The sequence below is a fragment of the Falco naumanni genome, chromosome 8 (assembly GCF_017639655.2).
Source record: "Falco naumanni isolate bFalNau1 chromosome 8, bFalNau1.pat, whole genome shotgun sequence".
NCBI lineage: Eukaryota > Metazoa > Chordata > Aves > Falconiformes > Falconidae > Falco > Falco naumanni.
In genome coordinates, this window is record NC_054061.1 from 595806 (window position 1) to 608334 (window position 12529).

Sequence of the window (12529 nt, forward strand, 5' to 3'; positions counted from 1 at the left end):
AGGGAGCTGAACCCAATTAAGGGAGCTGAATGATTGCCAACTACAGTTTTCAAATGTTTTCAAATATTGACTCTCTTCTGTAACAAAAATGACAGTATTATTTTCAAACAAAACCAACCAGGGGCAGTGACAGCAGTTTAAGACTACTGGATACTTGTACTGCTTCCAGTCAGTATGCAACAGCCCTGCTGGTGGCAGCTCCTGCAGCAAACCGCCTCCTTTGCCCAGTCCCGGTGGAGATAGATGCACTCAAATGTAGTGCGTGGCTGAAGAAAGCATGTTCCTTGTTCAAGCAACAGAAGGACTTTAATTAACACCAGTGAAAAGGGGTTTAAGTATAGAAAGTACTGAACTCCAGAAATATTTGCTCTGCTTGAAAGCTAATGTCCTGCTTTAAGCCTGTTTTTATATGTCTCTTGGACTTGAATTATGGCACATTAATTATGGCCAGAGGCAATGAAGAAGTGTTATTCCTTTACAAAGAAGATGGAGAAATTCAGTTAAAAATAGATTACAAGAGAGTGCTGTCAGGCACAGGCATTTTCCTGCCTCTGCTGGATTTCTGTTTTCCATAGACCAAAATGGAATTTGCTCAGAGAACATATGGAATTTTTATATTACTCAGCATAATTAAGTGTAAGTGGTTAAATGAGTGCAGTGACTGTGGAGGTCACTAAAACAGCCATTAACTTTTCCCCGCTAAGTGAGGTGGCAGCTGGCCAAAAAGTCATCTTCCTCCACACCCCCCCCCCTTTTTTTTTTTTTTTAAAGTATTTTTACACAGGATTTTTAGCTTTTGTCAGAAAGAACGAGAAGTTGTGTGCACATAACACCCAAGTGTGCCACAGGACTGCACTTCCAGCACGAGACAAAATTTGTTGCAAGATCTGAGATCAGACCTGGAGCACCAGATCCAAGTGATCCACCAAGTTCTCATAGGACCTGGTGCCGCCTGGAAACATTGCTGAGCTTTATTTAACAGGAAAGAGGTACAGAAACAGTAACTGCCTACCACCTCCTTTGGAAGGAGAACGGAATTTTCTTTAAAAACATAAGCTGTACATAAAATGGAAACTTTTGACAACTCACAGATCAAAGTGAGGTTTTCTTTTCCTTATGCTCCAACATATTAGCAAGTATTCTCAGAATAGCATCACTGCTTTGAATTCTCTTTGCTGGGCCACACTGTCATCCAACACTGCTGAAGAGGCTGCTCCGGCTTGTTGCTCCCACTGCCTCCTTCCCCCCTCCTGCAGTGTTCGTGTGGCCCTGCCACAAGTCTAAGATCAGGGAACTGATTCAGCTGAAAATTAACCTAATAAAATTAATCCGGAATCAGTCACTAGCAGGAACAGTTCCTTGGTCCAGCTCCCCAAGCCCCACACACCAGCTCCGGCACCCACCAGCCAGCATTAGCACTTCCCAGAAGCAGGTGGCCCCAGCCTCGGGAGCAGACCCTGGATCTAGCAGACATTGCCGCAGCTACAAAGGGCTGGTGTACACGGATTGCCATCTAGTGGCTCATGAAAACGGGCGTTCGTAATTTTACTCACTCCATTTTTGTTGACAGGGGATGCTGAGTCTGAATACTGCTGCAAGCCTGCTCTGAAACTTCCTTCCCGATCCTCCTGCTGCCTGTAACAGTGCCCTTGCACTGCGACCAACAGCCTCTGAGGCCATACTGTATCTGCTCCGCTTTCTTCCTTTATTAATCCTCTACTTTAGATTTTCAGGATATTTTGGCTAGAAAGTAAGGCCAGAGTGACTTTGGGAGGAAGGTTCATTGTTGGAGCTACTTCTCCTGGGTGAAACGCAGATTCCCACCCCCCAGTGTGGGGCTGGGCCCCACTTCGCACCCCCCCACCCCGCTCCTGCTGAGTCAGCCCCGCTGCCACCCTGGGAATGCTCTGACCGTGCTCACACCTTAACCAGGAGATCCAGAGAATCCTGGTGGCCTTGTCACAGCCCTCCTGCGTGAGGCCAGCAGGCGCGAACCTGTAGGACATGGCATTGTCAATCAGCCTGAATTCAGAAATGGCACCAGGTTAAGGCATTTGCTGCCCAAATTTAGTTTTAGCACAAGGCCCCTGCTCACGCTTGACTGTGTCACTGAAGACGCTGTCTTGCACAGGAGATCCCCTCCGCAAGGAGAGTCGGACACGTGCTCGACGGGAGCCCGGGAGCTCCCTGCCAGCCCCCTGCCTTGGGGAGGATTCATCTTGGACATCACAGAGGTCTCTGTGTGCGCCCCAGTCACCCTGGCTTGACTTTACGGTCAAAGTGTGACTCATCTGACTCATTGTGGTAGTGTAAGATAAGAAAAATCCGGTATAAAGCCTACTCATTTCCATTGCCTGTAAAGCCTCAAATGATTTACTCTTGTATCTACATATGCATTACAGATACGTCTGATCAGACGATTCCCACAGTAGATGAGTTGAAACAAGGCTGAAAACAGTAAGAACCACAGCACTATAAATGTAGCATTAAAATTAGCTTATTGGTTCAGAGAGTGACGCAGATAAGTTGCTGATAAGGGTATAGATTACTGAGCAAAAGCTGAAGATACACTTTTGTTCCACTTTTGTTTTCCCAGCAGAACTGGGGACTCAGACTATGGTTCTGCTTTGCCTCCTTGGTGACCTCCAAATTGTTCCCCTTCTCCATATCTCAATTTCTCCCTCTGTAACACAGAACTGATAACTTAACCAACATCTTTGTAAACTGGATTGGCTGAGACTGGTAAAAAGGGAAAAGTCATTTTAAAGTAGGAGAAAACAGGAGCAGAATTATAATCCGTGAAGCTTAGCTGGCTTTCTAAGCTTCATCAAGCGTTGCATTCATGGGTTACTCTTGTGCTTGAAAGTCAATACTCTCACCAAGATACATCGTCTGAAGATTTGCCACCTTGCTTAGCTGCAGGCTGTAAATAAAAGAAACTTGATGATAACAGAAAAATGCTGCAAGGGCCCAAGCTGGGTAAAGGCATCAGCTTTTTGGTTCGGATGACCCAGGTCCAAGCCTGCCAATGCGTGCGCAGTGCAAGCCACCCGCACCAAGTCACAAGCAACAGGAATCTTGGTTTGCGAGGGGATGGAGCCGGGGAGAGCTGGATGAGCTGTAAATCACAGGCAACCCGGAGGGCTGCGGGCAGGCTCCAGCCCCGAGTGATGGGGTAGAGATGATGGCTGAAAAAAAATCTGCAGTGAGAAATTTTGGCAGCGGCGTGAAGGGGTTTGAGATGCTATGTAAGTGCAGGCCAAGGCTGTTTATAGTGTCAGTTTCTTGGCAGAAGCTAGCAGCATTTTTGCATCTAGCAAGCACATCTCTACCCAGCGCTCTCCATATGGCACATTCGTATACCAGTCCTCCAGCTCCTTGTGACGGTTACTGTATTAATCAAAGGTTACACGAAAAAGAAAACAGGACCATAGCAACTAGACTAACATAGCTGGGTGGTATCTAAACATCAAGTCCATATACCTTAGAGTGAAGTGAGTTGTTTGGGGGATTACACTTCAGGTTTCCATGGAAAAAAAAACTCCCATAGAACACAATTTCAGATGAATTACTGTGTAAACTGAAGAGAGGTTTCAGAGCTTCAGCTTGATATCTTTAATGAGTATTATCTAGCTGCTGCCAGCACTTTACAATTTCAAAATTTAGCTTAGCTGTATTTTCTCCAGGGTCTAGAATTCTGCCCATATTTCCTTTGAAAATAATGAAGAAATGGCCTCTGTGGTTACTCCACCATCTGCTTTGCAATCCAGAGTGAAAACAAGCAAATAAACGTGCTGGAGGTAGAAACAGGAAGAGAGCTGAATGCGACTGCTTCAGAGCTACTTACAGCCCGAAAACACTTGTATCTCCTCAAAAACACTGCACACACAAAGAGCATGGCAACTCATTTATACAAAGAAAATAACCAGAAAGCAACAGGGGCAAAAATCCTTACAAAGCAGTGAAGCCAATTAATTACAAATTGTGGCGGAAAGACAAGAACTGTTGTTGTACTTCTCCAATGTATATTTAAGATCCTTTCAAGTGCTATGGTTAAAGGGGAATTCATCATAACTTGAGCAGGATACCTTCACTGTTCAGGGACACATCACCTCCTTTCAGCAATGCAGTGGAAAGTCATTAGCATGTTTAAAAGTAGCCTGGATTATGCACAGAAACAAATAGCTCTGCATTGGCAAGGAAAGGGGACAGATGATTTTAAAGCCTTTTTTTTCCCCTTACCTTCAGTATCTGAAGTCCATCGGGATCCCCAGGACATGAAACTGAGTTTCAGCCGGCGAGATTCTTCAGGTCAGTAAAATTAGTTTTCTCACTCAGAGCTGGACTCTGCAGTAAGAATAAGGCAGTATGTGGCACAATTACTGTACTACTGAAAAACAGTATTTTTCATATAAACTTGACATGTATTTCTGGCTGTGAGTTGCAGGTACTTTAGAGTATTGCTAGGATATATTTTAATGAAAAGATAAGAAAATCTTCCTTGGTTTTAAAAACACAATCTGAAATAATCTAATTTAAATATTTTCATGCTACTCAAAACAGGGTAATTTTTAGCAGATTATGAATACTTACCACATTCACATATAATTTGTGATGGAGATAAATTGTTTTAGTAACTTTTGTTATTTCAGCATAAGAAGGAATATTTGGTATTACTTAACAGTTACAAAAGTTAGGCTGATAGTGGTTTTTACTGCTTCCGTGATTCAATTGGAAATAATTATTTTCATTGCTCCCTGCCAGCTCTTCCTCCTCTCCACTCAGCAGCCCATAACCTTAATTACAGCTCTTCACTCCTGCTGACGAAGGCGGCCTGGAGAAAGGCTTAGGTGAAAGGCAAAATTAATACTAGCAGTGCTCACAGGCACCATGTATGACCAAAAGAGCCAGAACAGGATCTACAACAGCATAGATGTGTTGAGAGTTGGCAGGTGCTGTGACAGCTGCTTGTTGGACAGAGTTGGAAGGGTAGGTGCAGTTGGTGGTAAAAAAAAAAAAAAAAAAAAAGTATCTCAGTGTCACCTGCATCGCGTGCTGTGGGGAGCAGAGAGAAGAGGGAGGCGGGGAGGGGTGGCAGCCCCCACGGCAGCATCCTTCGAGGCAGCACATGCTCCTGCATCTCCATCAGTGGTCCAGGCTGGTCCATACAGGAACCAGCTGGGCTGGGAAGGCCCACCACTGTGGTCCCAGCTGGGACTGGACTGATGAGCAGCCAAAGCTCATAGTAAGGGATGATATCTGAGGCACAAGTCACAGGCACGCCAAGTCAGATTTTATTGACAATAGATAGTTTAAGAACTTTTAACTTTGCCTGTTCATCTCTTTCCAGTTTTGTCTTCCTGCTCCTTACCTGCAATCTGCACAGATAATCTGTTCACCACCCCAGTTTGATTTAACGGTAACTTAACATTCTGTTCCTCTTCTTTGGCTTGTTTTGTTCTCTTCCCTGCTAGCGAGGCTTTACTGTGAGAGCTAACGGTGGTGGGTTTGTAGCTTGTGGATGAGCTGCAGAGTGGGCTCTGCATCACGGGACTTGCTCCACGAGAACTGACTTCAGTGTGAACACACCTGTCTGCTCATAGACTGAGTAGCCCGCTAGAAAACTCTTACACTGGCCTAAAAAAGAAATTACAACTGGCTAAACATGTTAAGTCTAGATTTGGATCCAAAATGTGTCACCCTTGTAGCTCTGCCTGTAGGAAAATTTCCTTGTAATTTATGGGAAAACTGCTTCAATTCAGCTGTGAGGCCAGGAGACAGCTCAGCTCTTTGTCATCCATTTCTCAATCCCAAATAAAGTGAATCTACAAAAAGAGAAAAATAGTTATTTCACCATTTGCATGCATGCAAACAGAAAAGGCATTGCTTTTTTTGTTGTTGTTGTTCTGCTTTCCCCAATTAAACTGATCTGGTTTTTTAGAAGGTAAGATTTTGGACGTTTTGTAAAACTACATGAAAGATACTGAATGCAAGAAGTACAAAGAACCACCATGGAGTGTTGTTTGTTGTTGGGTTTTTTTTGAACCATTTACCTTCTGCACCCTGTTTACAGATGCGAGCAGACACTGGCAGGCAGGAGGCAGAAATCTGCCTCACACCCCATTATGCTCAGATGGAAGGGGAAGCCCTTGCTGTTTGTCAATGGGAGGCTTGCTCTCCGCTTTGCGCCAGCCGTGCAGCTCCCCAGGGCCCTGGGCTCTCTGCAGGCTTCGCTGCGTCCCCTGTGTGCTCAGCCAGATGCACCTGGGAGCATCCCTGGGCTGCACCCCACGGTTGCATCCCACATCCCACGCCCAGGGTTGCGCTCCAGCCCAGCATCATACAGGGTGCGGTACCATCACAGGGAGGGGACTGCGGGCGAGGGGCCTTCAGGGTAGAATTTACTGCATATCACCACGTCCACTCTGTATGCTGTAGTGATGATTCATTTATGCAGGGAAAAGCCAAGAAAATACTCCCGACTGAACAGAGCTCTTGACTCTAACATTTACACGACTTTTACACGACGAATAGATAGGGATGGATTTTTCCTCTCTCTCTTCCCACACTTTTCATGGTCATTTGTCAAATATATTGTGTCCTGTTCACTCTGAAGCTCTGAGACCTTCTGTAGCTTTATTTCCTCCTGGTATTCTCTAAACAAATTGCTGTATATTTTTAACAAATCTTATGAGAAGTGATGAGTACCATGTGGAAAAATGTAATCCCATTCCATACATGCATATGTTTAAGTGATCTGATGTAAAACTACCTGCTGTAGCATCGGCACGGCTGCATGCATCCTCCAGCCTTGCACGAATGTCTGAGCCTATTAACGGAAGCAACGACTGGGTGGGAAAACTGTCACTAGCTAATAGGTAGACAGCAGGATCATTTTCAAATTTAAGCTCTACATTCAACTCCAGGTTTGAAACAAAAATAAGAAAAGACTTGAGCTAGAATTAGGCCTTATAAGCTCAATTAAAGCTCAGGCAGAACATTATGAACTTCATACTTGCAACACTAGTTAAGATCACTTGATTGCTGCAAATTTATTCCAAATTAACAGTGGTGCGAAGGAGTGAAGTATTAATCCAATGATGTGGGCTTGAACCAATCAATCATTTGTAATTATGATCATCTTGTCTTTTGTTAATATGCATATTTAAAATTTAATTCTGATGCCTTATTCAGATATGACAGTGAAATCGCTAGAGATTAAAGGAGCGAAACGAGGAAAAGAAGCTTGTTCAATTAAAAAAAGCCCAACACCCCCCTGGCCACAAACCTTGATATTGAAAGCAAATAATGTTATTTGAACATTAAATAATGAACAGAAATAAACTACCCATGTCATCAGAATTGTTATCTTGATTGTGTAAACATGTGAAACAATAAATGCATTCAGTCTAAAAGGTACTGAAATTAAGTTAACATGAAACATCTGCATCTCCCAGAAAGCTGTTATTGACACATGAAACTGTGAATTCTCAACCTCCAGATCAAACCTACTATTACACGATAGTCAAGTACATCTAGTTTAGATAAAAGGATTTAGACTGTAAGAATTACAGGAGAGTATAAGATGACCAGGTAAAACATTAAAGCCAATTGCAGCTAATCAAGCAGACATTCCTGTCATTGAACCATTGCTACTGAAATCCATACCCAGGGAATTCTTTTTCCACGTAAGATTATATTCCCAGGTCCCTTTCCATTCTTCAGCTTTTAAGAACAATACAACTGCTGCGGCTTTTACTCAAAATGTAATTAAACAATTTATTTGTTTTACTGAGGTGCACATTTTTTATTAGAAAAGCACTGGACTGGTAACTTGCACAAGCAGATTCCACTCCTGGTGCTGTGCTTACCTTTAGGTGGTGTTAAAGATGACCTTGCCCTGGTTTGCTTCTGCTCGCTCAGCCGGCCTTCGAACAAATGCCCGTGCTCCTCCGCAGTTCGCTGTGGCTCCAGAATTAGCAAAGCCATTTTATAATTGATTAACTGAACTCAGGCTGGTCAACTCTTAGTTTTGTTTAACTAAAGGCTGGCTGCTGAGATCAGCGACCTGATTTTCACAGGACTGAGCAAACATTCCTCCAAACAACAATTCAAAGCAAACCAAGGACCCTCTTCTCATGCATTGTGTAATCCAAAAGCACTCAAACCCACCATTCCACATGTATTTAAAAACTGCAGTAGACCCAAAATATTTAGTGGTGAAATTGCACATCTGACAGGCATTGGGAAGGTTAAAATACAGAGAGCTATTTTTGTAATACTCCAGTCTAATGATTTCAGCTTCTTCTCTAAATAACATCTTAACAGTTGATGACAGCAAATAAGACCATCCAAGAAAATCTGATGCATATTCTTCTGGTGAAGACGATGAAAAAGTAAGCAGCCTATGCTGCGGTAAAGGGAAGAGTACTAAGTGATCAGTAAACAAAGCTGCAAGCAAGACTAACAAAAGTTTCTATGAATATATTAGAACAAACAGTAAAAGCAAAGTACACAACCATTACTTAACAGGGAAGGAAAAAAGGAAAGCAAGTGCTGCATGATAAGGAGGTTACCATGCCCTTTTTATGTGAGCCCTCACCGAAACACCAGCTGTGACCCAATGTTCAAACCCTTAAAAGGCTAAGACTATTTCTGTAAATTGTGTGTCCATGGAGGCTTATTAAACGATACCCGAGGGTCCTCAGGGAGCCGGACACAGCAATTGCTTGGCCACCTGCAATCATCTTGAGAAGGCATGCAGCAAGTGCAGGGATGGGGCCACAAATGCTGTAGTTACAGAGGGACAAATAAAGCACTTTAAGAGGAGGGCCTGAGGAAGCAATGTTAAAGCCTATAAGGAGGCTGGAAAATAATTAAAAGATCAGTCTGTTGATACATAGAAGAAAATGAGGTGATAAACAGCCAATGTGGGATTGTAAGGGGGAAAGGTTAGGCAAATCTAAAAGAAGTTACCTTCTTTCATAGGTCTTACTAAAGATGGGGAAGCAGCAGATGAGATATCACTATTTACAAGAAAACCCCTTTCAGATAAACTCACTATCAAGGTTGAAACGTGAGTGCAAAATCACGACTGCACCACTCTCAAACGCGGGCGATATACCCCACCCTCAATCTGCACTATTAACTATTTTAATCAACATGGGGGATGAAATTTAAAGGTTATAACAAAGTGGAAGGCATTGCAATCACTTTGGAAATGGGATTAGAGTTCAAAACTGATCTACATAAATTGGAGAAATTATCTGAATTGTTAAAATGGAATTCAGTACAGCGCACAGTGCTACTTTAAAGAGGAAATGTCATGCCTATAAACAAGACGGGTAACCATGGGCTCAGTTGCACTTCTGTAGAAGGGGATTTGGGGACTGCAGTGGAGAGTCAAACAGGGTTGGTTGTTTTTTTTGTTTTTTTTTTTTTCCAAGAAAAGAGAAGAATGACAGGGAAAATTAGAAGTTCACCATTATGTAAGAGGCTGCTGCCAAAAGGAAGAGAATAAGCTGTCTTTCATGTCTGTTGTGGATAGAATAGTAACAATAAAGTACATTAAAGGGAGGAAGAAATAAGCCTGACATCACAAACCATTTTCTAATCATAAGGTTAGCCAAGTACTGACAAGGTACTCAAGAGAGATTGTGCCATTTCCCTCCAGCTGGAGTTTTAAAGGACAGGTCAGACCTATCTGTCAGAAATGAGATAATCTTGCCTTTTACACCAGGTGATGGACTTCCCTGGGTCCCACACAGACCGACTTTCTACAGCCAAGAGCAGAGCAGGGTGTAGGGACAGGCAGCCTTCATGGGGGGCTCTGGAGGGGCAGCCACGGGGTCAGCCAAGGGGACAAAGCGAGGGTGTTAATCCAGCGGGCAGCGTTAGAAAGGCAGCGTAACGCTGGGGGGCTCCGTGTTCAGCCCCAGGCGCTGGGTCCTGCCTGCTCCCCTGTGGCAGAGAAATGGGGCTTCACCCCTGACTGCCTGTGCACCCCCGGGCCCGTAACGGGGACCTGCAGGAAGGGGCTTCCCCCAGGGAACCCAACTCATAGGAGGGTGATGAAACAGGGCATCCGTAAAATTTTCAGAGACCAGATTTGAAGCCTCACTTCAGAAAATCTGGACCCAGCTCCATGAGTGTTGCCACCAGACTGACATTCTGCTGAGTGCAATGAGAGGGTGACAAGGTAGGCAGAAGTCTGTAGTTTCATCTGCATGCAGAGAACCCCATCTGACTGTCCTGGAACACTATTCCAAAAGATAAACCCCACTCTCTGTGTCTCCCAGGGGAATGTTAAAACTTGACAAATCCCATATGAAATAATAAAAGGTAATTCTGTCACTTGCAGGCTCAGGACTTTAAAAATAAACCAAATGGGTATTTGGCAGATTTTGGCTAAATGAAACCATAAGAAAGCAGAGTGGCCACTAATGTGACATCTGCTGTTGGCATTAGTTAAGTGCAGACACTGCATTCCTCAGATCTCCTAACCCTGTCTGAACCAGTGATTTTTTGATTGGGACAAAATACTGGAATGAGAAAATCATCCTGAATTTAAATGTTTCTATCTGTGACCCAATAAAGCAGAGCCATGCCAAGATGCTAGATTCTCTTTTCCTATTGACAATTAACATTTGAAGTAGCTGCTAAAACACTCAGAAGATTGACTTACATTAATAACATGAAAATTAAATAAAGAAAAAGGCACAGAACTCACTAAAATCCTCCATAACCTGTTGTGAGTCTCTAGTGTTTGCCTTGATGGTATGAGAACAATATGACCTTCAACTTTCCTGGGTAATTAAACATGAACAGGTTAATATGGTAAATTTTTAAGATTGATTTTCACTTCTACAGATTATATCCTTCACTAAAACAAAAGTCCTCTATGCACATACTTTCAGACTCTGTACATTTCTGAGGTAAGGAGCTGGCATTGGTCTATCAACAGTGAAATTCTTTTCCCTGAGGATGCAGCTAGTCCCAGTGCAGGCTCGGGACATTGGGCATCACTTGGGTCTGACGCTGGCTGGAGTAGTGGTACTAGCCAAGTGTCCTAGGCTAACAGGTTTATTTGTAACAGGGGATATTTGTGCAGATTTTTCTGACATAATTATTGTCCAAATATTCATCTTGTTGCCTGAAAAAGAACTGAGAAGCTGGCACCCACCAGAATGGGATAAATCACACCTCAAGTAAGAATGTCTGGATTTTACCATGAAGCCCAAACAGCCTCAAGTTTGGATTCATAAACTGCCGAAGATAAGCCTTCACCGGTGGTTGCTGCAATGGGTCTGGAAAGATTCTACCAAGAAGTTCTGGGACCAGCACTCAGCTGGACCATTAAACTGTGCGTCTCTGGTGACCTCCCTGACAGGCTTACGGGTGGGCGAGCCGTGCGGGGGGAAACCTTGTGCAGGTCTCAGGGATGAGATATCCTCCTGTAATGAATGCATTTAGCAACACGAGATGTAAACCACATGTTTACAAAGGGGAAAACACACCCTGTGCCTCAGGAGCTACCTAACACTGTGCTGGGAACAGGCAGACAGGGGAGAGGGAATTTTCCTGACTCCTCTTTAGCAGTATAGCAATAAATCATTATTCTTCAGACTTGAGAAAACACACGGAGGTAAAGAGTGCCTTTGGCAGGGTCTGGTTCAAAGCCTGCTGACAGCAGAAAAGCAAGAATGTTGGAAAAAAACAAATAGAAATATATATGGTAAGAGCATTGTAATTCCAAGAACGATGTGGTGGAGTTCAGTGTGTAAAGAAACAGAGCAACGCCCTTCTTCCTAAAGACACGTAATTACAGTACAATTTTTGAGAGAGACCCATTCCAGGACTAATGTCTAATTTTAGACAATCTTCCACCTCACCATTCCCGATGAGGACCAGAGAATCCTTGCTCTTCTAATGTCAGTACTTCCTGCAATAAAGCAAAGAAATGACAGGCAAAAAAAAAAAAATAAAAAAAATGCCCTTAAGTGCACAATGCTTTGCAGTCCGTCCCAAAGCATGGGCTGCTGTTTGGCAAACAGCCTGCTGGCTCTGGTTAGGAAAGCGCAAGACTGACAAACACAATCCAGAGCCTTTGCAATTACAAAACCTCCTCCCACTTTCAAACAGTGTTCCACAGAGCTGGACTGAGAATTCCCCCCTGGAGAAACATCCTGTTATGTTTTGCTGACATAAAGATGGTCAACAGCAGCAGGACTTACACAAATAACATACATTTCCTTACTCCGCTCCTCATCTACAAAACAAGACAACAGAACCTCCCCGTCTCACAGGATGCTCAAGGAAAACCACAATAAATAATCTGAGGTCTTCACATCTTGATCTATTAGGGCTTGCAACTCCTAAACAATAAAAAATATTTTTAAAACTCTTCTAACTCCATAGACTGTGTAAAAGATTGTTTTAGTTCCAAGAGAGATGCTATTTAATTAAATTTTAAAAGTATAGCAACAGAAAGATGTGTCAGCTTATACGGACAAAAGGTACCAAGGCAGTG

The 12529-nt window shown here is 43.3% G+C and overlaps 1 protein-coding gene across 2 annotated transcripts in view; it reads right to left on the reverse strand.

Moving 5' to 3' along the window:
* NR3C1 (nuclear receptor subfamily 3 group C member 1) overlaps positions 1-8002 on the reverse strand; it is a 229927-nt gene extending 221925 nt beyond the window's left edge. Inside the window, exons 1-4 of one of the 2 annotated variants that reach the window (XM_040604259.1) lie at positions 7872-8002; positions 6773-6829; positions 5372-5825; positions 4243-4347 (exon numbers count right to left, since the gene is read on the reverse strand). The gene's annotated coding sequence lies outside the window, so the exon portion shown is untranslated. The remainder of the gene's footprint in view (positions 1-4242; positions 4348-5371; positions 5826-6772; positions 6830-7871) is intronic. The other variant, XM_040604260.1, reaches the window with a different exon arrangement.
* Between the last annotated feature and the right edge of the window lie 4527 nt (positions 8003-12529).